This window comes from Silene latifolia, chromosome X (assembly GCF_048544455.1).
Source record: "Silene latifolia isolate original U9 population chromosome X, ASM4854445v1, whole genome shotgun sequence".
NCBI classification, from domain to species: Eukaryota; Viridiplantae; Streptophyta; class Magnoliopsida; order Caryophyllales; family Caryophyllaceae; genus Silene; species Silene latifolia.
The window spans coordinates 159,281,878-159,288,949 of NC_133537.1; the positions used below are offsets into that span (position 1 = coordinate 159,281,878).

Sequence of the window (7,072 nt, forward strand, 5' to 3'; positions counted from 1 at the left end):
ATCTAGTGATGAAATTGCACGGACTCGTGCCAAAATCGTGCCAGAAATATTCATTAATTACGCGCTATATTGGTTTCAAAGCAGGTAAAAAACATGATGACGGTTCCTTAATGAAGCGTGATGAAAATGCAGAAAAATTAGGCGCGTCATGGTTTCAAAACAAGACGGTTTAGACATGTAATCGTCCTCTTAGATTATAAAAAGAAGACGGTTCAATACCACAACCGTCCTCTTATTTTCTGCAAAAGAAGACGGTTTGACTTTCCACCAACCGTCCTCTTAGGCAACGAGGACGGCTCATTTTAGGACGGTTGATTTAAGCATTAAGGACGGTTTTAGACCGTTCTCTTTGTCCGTTTTTGTAGTAGTGACAAGTAAACTCCCCAACAATTAGAAATAATACATGGGAGTATAAAATCACCAACTCATAACAATTGCAACATGTGATTTTTCGAATTTTCTCTTTTTTTTTTTTTCTTCTGCAGTACTCAGTCTTTTTTCTTCTGCAGTACTCAGTCGATCGACCACTTGGTTCAGTCGATTGACTGACCTCTTTTTTTTTCGAACTCTTTTTTCTTTCTTTTTCTTTCTTCCCTTGTCCTTTTCATCTTCCCAACATCATTCTCATAAAGAGCATTAGCTACCAAAAACGAAATAACAATCCGAAGAACATAAACTACTAGCTTGACAAGGGCAGGCTAAATGTACGATGTAGTAACGGGACAAAAAGGCTATTTTTGGCAGTGTGGAGCTTATGGGCAAAATGAATAAAGGGTGACCTCTACCACATGTGTCAACTAACCACGAACCGAATGCATACAAGTATTAAGCAGATTAAATTCATATTTATGCATATTGATGTAACATGTCTCACAAGGATTAACTACTCACATTCCTAGATAAACCGGTCATGGATGTCGCCTGTTATACGGCTCTAAACCTCAGAAAATGATGTAGTTTGCCATAAATCCAAGTCAAGTCTCAAGGTTCAGCGAATAAATTAACGAAAACGCGTAGATATGCAATAAGACTCTACTAATAACATGTCAATTAGCAAGGCTTAGGCATAAACAGATGAAAATGCAATGTCATCATTGAAATACTACCGTTCCGACTCGACCTACATGCTGAAATAAACGTGCAATTTTTCAATTTTTTCAATTTTTTCAATTTTTTCAATTTTTTTTATTTTTTGAATTTTGTATATATATAGGAAATGAAATAACAAATGCAAACTGAAGTGCAATAAACGTGAAACAGAAATGAAATAAAACATGTGAATGCAACGCAAAACCCTTCCCCAAACCAAATCACACAATGTCCCCATTGTGCAAAATCATGTAATGAAATAAAAGGGAAACGGGAATTTGCGATAAATTAACTAAATAAGACATGAAGAGGAACTCGGAAACTCACAAGACTTTAAGCGCAGAAGGAAACCTCCCCAAACCAGCGTGAGCTAGGAGGTTTCAGTAGCCAGCAGTGCTACCATAGGTACCTAAAAAGAGACAAAAGTACCGCGCGTAATTCCGAGAAAACAATTTACGAAACGCAAAATTATGTGCAAAATAAGAAAATGGAAGAAAACAGAAATAAATCGGAGAATAAAGTGGAGAAAAGACTCCCTCAACTCCGAAAATCGACTAAACACAGCAGGGGAATGATCGAAAACAGGTATAGCAGCGAACATGGTCGATCGACCATAGCATCGAGTCGATCGACCAGGATGACATGAACAAAAGCTCCTGTAGCGTAGCTTGATCGGTCGGTCGACCACTCAAAGCGATCGATCGATCGGGAAACTCTTTGTAAGTTTCTGATTTCGTCTAATTAGCTCAATAAATTGAGCTAATGTGATCTATGAACCTGCAAATGCACATAATAACGCGCCCAAAATTACGCAAAACCCAAAGTAAAAGTTTAAAATCTTTAAAATCCTATGCAAACATATTAAAGCGAAGTCTCGCGCAAACCAAAACAATAAAAAGTCTAACAAAAGCAATAAAATGTTTTTCAGAAAAGTCTTAATCAACTAATAGTTGATCAAGAATGGCCACGGAATGGCCCACTTGCTCGGCTTCTGACTACAAGAAGTAGCATCTACAGTGCTCACCTTCTTAGCTGCACTCCTATCAATTCCAATATCCGCAGAACTCAACGGATCAACGTCTCTAACATCTTCCCAATCAATGACCTCGTCTGGCTCATCAAAATCCAAATCGGACTCCGTCACCTTGACTGGATCCTCATCAGGCTCCTCATCAGTGCCATAGCTAAGACATCCTAGACCGCCTCTTTGAACGATTGGCTCCTTCACAGCTGAAGCAATGAACGACTCTTCCTTCCCCAAACCATTTCCTGCAATATCTAAAACAGAAGAATCTTCCTCCAATTTGCTCCCAATCAGGGGCGGAGGTGTTATAACAGGAGTAGGCATAGGGGCAGGCATATCAGAAAGCACAAAATAAGATTTCTTCTCAGAAATCATATTACAAGTGACTGGCCACATAGGATCTTTCTTCTTAGCTGTCTGGGCAAAAACAATGGACTGTTTCCCTACTTTAAAGGTCAATGTCCCTAAGCGAATATCTATAACTGCACCAGCAGTGTGCAGAAATGGTCTACCCAAAATGATAGGAATGTGAGTATCCTCGGGTATATCTAGTACAACGAAGTCAACTGGGAAAAAGAACTTTCCTATTTGCACAGGAATATCCTCTAAGACTCCTATAGGCTAGACCGCAGAGCGATCAGCCATCTGTACTGTCATGTTAGTAACTGCAAACCTAGTCAATTTCAATTTCTTAGCAAGACTCAAAGGCATAACACTAATACTGGCCCCTAGATCACACAAGGCCTTCTCAATAGAATAGGTGCCAATATTACATGGGACTGAAAAACTACCTGGGTCTGCTAGCTTATGAGGTGCAGTATGAGTCTAATAGGAACATGACTCCCAGTTAGTGCGACAGATTGCACAGTGTCAAGTGACTTCTTTTTAGACAAAAGCTGCTTCATAAATTTCGTGTAAGCAGGCACTTGATTAACTAATTATAAGAAATGAACTTGCACATTTAAACTGCGAATAACATTCTCAAATTTGTTAAACGATACCTGTTCCTTTGTCGGCACAAATCTCTCTGGATAAGGGGCTGTAAGAAGCAACTTATCTCCTCTAGGTCTCTCATACCGGCATCAGTGGACTTAGGCTGAAAATCCACTACTTTGTCCTTGTTGTAGCTCGAACCTTCTTCAGACCGTCTCAAGAATGAACCATTAATCGTCATTGGGTCATACTTTGGAACCAGAACAGACCCATCGGCATTTGGATCTTGCCTCAATAATTTCGGAGTTGTCGTACCCCAAAACAAGTGGTCTCTCAAGTTATCTGGCATTGGAGGACGAAAAGGTTCACGATCAGCAGTATCCTCAGTCGATCGACCATGTTGGTCAGTCGATGAATTGACTTCCTCGAGAACCGGAAAAGTCTGTACTTATTTTCGCGGGATGGTCGATCGACCGGGTATGTCAGTCGATCGACTGATATACCTGCTGATCGTCTTTTTCTTGCTACTGATCACTCCGCCCTTTTTCTTGCTTGGTTCCGCCTCATCTTTTTCAGTGACATCTTCGACCATAGTGGGCCCATCAAGGGTAGACCCAGTCCTCAAAGTGATAGCATTTAGGGTCTCTTTTTGATCCGGCTGCGACGATAATAGCCCCGGAGCTCGAGTTGCACTTTTGCTTGCCAGTTGGGCAATTTGACTCTCCAACATTTTTGTAGAAGTCTCTCTAGCTTGAGACTCCTTTTGTAGCAAACCCGACAGATTTTGAACCATGTTTTTCAACTCAGAAATGTCAGAACTTTGAAATTGCTGCTGCTGAGGCACATAGGGAGGCTTTTGAAATTGCTGCTGCTTATGAGGGGGCACATAATTCTGCTACTGTTGCGGTGGTGGACCTGGATTAAGGACATTCTGGTTAGTCCACCTCAAATTGGGTTGGACATTAGAGGGATCGGGATAAGTGCAAGTTTGCCTATTATGTTGAAAGGCAGCACATATTTCATTCGAACTGGTACAAAATTCCGAAACATGTCCCTCTGCACCACATCTTTTGCATGTAAAGGGACCTTCTGAAACTGCATTAACTTTATATATACCTCCCTTTTGAGATCCCCCAAAATCTATCTTGTCAAATCTCGCGGTAAGGGCTTCTATTGCAGCTACAGCAGGAGATTCGGCCGATCTTCTCTGATTTCCTCTAGAATTCCCATGCTCAGCTTTATGGATGGCAATGTCATCAATGATTTTCCACCCCTTTGTCTCACCGCTATTTTCTTGAAATCTCCTATTAGCTGCAGCATCTAGGATAGCTCTTTGATCGTCATAAAGACCATTGTAGAATTGGTTGCACAGAAACCATTTCTCAAACCCATGGTGTGGAATGGTTCTCACTAGTCTCTTGAAACGGACCCATGCCTCATGAAAATCTTCATCAGGACCCTGTTTAAAACTCGTGATCTGAGCTCTAATCGCATTGGTCTTTCAGGCAGAGAAATATTTCTTGTAAAATGCTAGGGCCAGCGAATTCCAATCAGTAATCTCGTTAGCAGCTCGATCCAAATTTCGGTACCATTCCCTTGCAGCATCACGAAGCGAGAATATGAACATCGTCTCCTTCACCTGGTCCTCGGTCACACCTGCTGGTGGGGGTATGGAACAGCAGTAGTCAATGAATGTCTCCATATGTTTAGCTGCATCTTCATTTGCAGCTCCCCCAAATTGGTTTGTCTCAACCAAGTTAATATAAGATGGTTTTGGCTCGAATTTCCTTTCCGTCCCGGCTGCCAACGCGAATCCCTTATAGCGATTCTCAGCTTTTGGCTCGGAGTGACTGGCTATACTTGCTTCTTCAGCCATATCTAGAGATGTAACGGTCTCAACTGAGGAAGTAGAAACAGGAGATGAAGGTGGATCCACCTCAAATAGCTCGTTCTCGTAGTAACTAGACAGAGTACTCAGCTCTTTCTCTGTCGGCAATACTCTAGATGATCGTCTCAACTCGCGCAAAGTCCTTTCGATCTCAGGATCTAACGGTCTCAATTCACCAGCCTGTGACCTGCGCATAAGAGGAAACTATAAGTAGAATATGAGAAAAGTTTAAGGAACAGTTGTCCCTTAAACTAAGAAAAAGACTAAAATAAAAACAACTAAAAATTAAACAATTACCTCCCCGGCAACGGCGCCAAAATTTGATACCGTCGTAGAGTACCAAAGATAAATTTATAATTTCCAAACTACTACTATAGATAGCGGCAGTCAGGGTCGAACCACAGAGAGGCGATGCAATTAATAGTTGTCTGATTTTAGTCTTAAAGTAACAAATGCGTGGGGGTTTGTTTTGAATAGTTCTATAACTAAAGGTAATCAAATTAAAACTAAACTAAGGCAAATAAATGAATGCTAAAAGAAACTGGATGAAATCAAATATTAAAAGGGTGCTAAGATGGTCGGTTCACTGTAATTTCAGCAGTAGTACACTAGGTAAGTCCAAAATAATCACGTAAGACGGGAAAAATAAGAAGTCCTCTCGGTCCATTCTTAACAAGTAGCATCTTTCGATCTAGCTACGGGTCCCTAATATCACTAGTACTGACTCTCGTCCTGAAAAGTGATTTAAATGCCTAAATTAACTTATCTCACGATCTTATTAATTTAGTCGTCTTAATTAAGTAGTCTATTTCCCTCCCCTATCTTTCGATCTTATCGGGTCGGTCAATTCCTAAGCATTCAACTAGTCGCGTGCACTCGATTCGTTAAATATGGCAATTAAATTAATTAAGCCGAAGGTATTCTCACGTGAGCCGGTCGATCGACCAGGGTAGGCGGTCGATCGACCATGGCGCGATTTAGGTCTTCCTATTTTATGCCGCCTACACTACAGTTCCCCTACATCTTAGCACAGGGTATTTAGCTAGACATATTGGTGATAATAATAACAGTAAAATTGATAAACAAAGTAGATGATTTCATAATTGAATTAACTAAACAAATAATTAACACGAAACGATAAATTGGCTTTGGGATCCTATCTAGCAATTCTAAACTACGGAAGAATTAAAGCAATGAAATTGAACAAAGAAACAGAAGAATACCGTGCGAAGAACTGAAGAGGAAAGAACCAAAGCTTAATGCCAGAAGTAAATTTTAATGACGAAAACTAAACTAAACTAATGAATACTGATATGTATGTTAAGAACTCAATGATGAAAACTCCCTGATAGATGCTGAGGAAGAGTTATGTTATATAGGAATTATCATGTAACCTAAACCTCATAACCTAATTACAATGGGCTTCCTAATTCTCGTCCTTTTAATTTCCGCATCAACTCGTGGAGTGGTCGATCGACCACTGAGGCCAGTCGATCTACTCAGTATCGCTGAACTGTAACTTCTGATCTCATTAAGGAATCGCGCGCTGGCCGATCGACTGAAAACACCAGTCTATCGACTGAAAACACCAGTCTATCGACTGCTTCATCAGGTAGTTGCTCCAAAAGCTTTGTAAATTCGTCTTTCCGGCCTCGATACGTGCACCAAGTTCGCTTCCCGAGTAAATACTTCATGTCAAATAGTATGCCAAGTACTCGGGGTCGGGTTCGGCTTGATTTCCGCTGAATTCTTCTCATTTCTGCAATATTATACAAAAAACACGAAAGTAGACGGAAATGGGAAAATAGTTGCATAAACTACATATTTGAGCTCTGAAATGCGTGTAAAATAGGGTGTAAAACAACATATTTAGGACACGCATCAGACCGCATTCTCCATTATTGACTTCTTCCATAACTTTTTTTGCTTTTGAATGATCAAGGCAAAGCAAAATGACGCCTTGTAGCATTCTTTTGTATAAATCCCTTTGTTTTAGGATATATTGAGATGCTAGTAGATGTATTGCTTTCTATCCCCTCTTATCCATATCTGGTGGGTATTCGCCGTTGAGTTTGTAATTCAACATGGCTTGGTACCAAGGCTCATCTTTATTTTCGTTTTCATCGGTAAGAAAGTGG

At 40.4% G+C, this 7,072-nt stretch overlaps 1 non-coding gene across 1 annotated transcript; it reads left to right on the forward strand.

The window, feature by feature from the left end:
• Positions 1-4,431: 4,431 nt before the first annotated feature.
• On the forward strand, positions 4,432-4,538 carry LOC141625602 (small nucleolar RNA R71). Its single transcript, XR_012535372.1, has one exon. It is a non-coding gene; the product is annotated as a small nucleolar RNA R71 (small nucleolar RNA).
• The last annotated feature ends 2,534 nt before the right edge of the window (positions 4,539-7,072 follow it).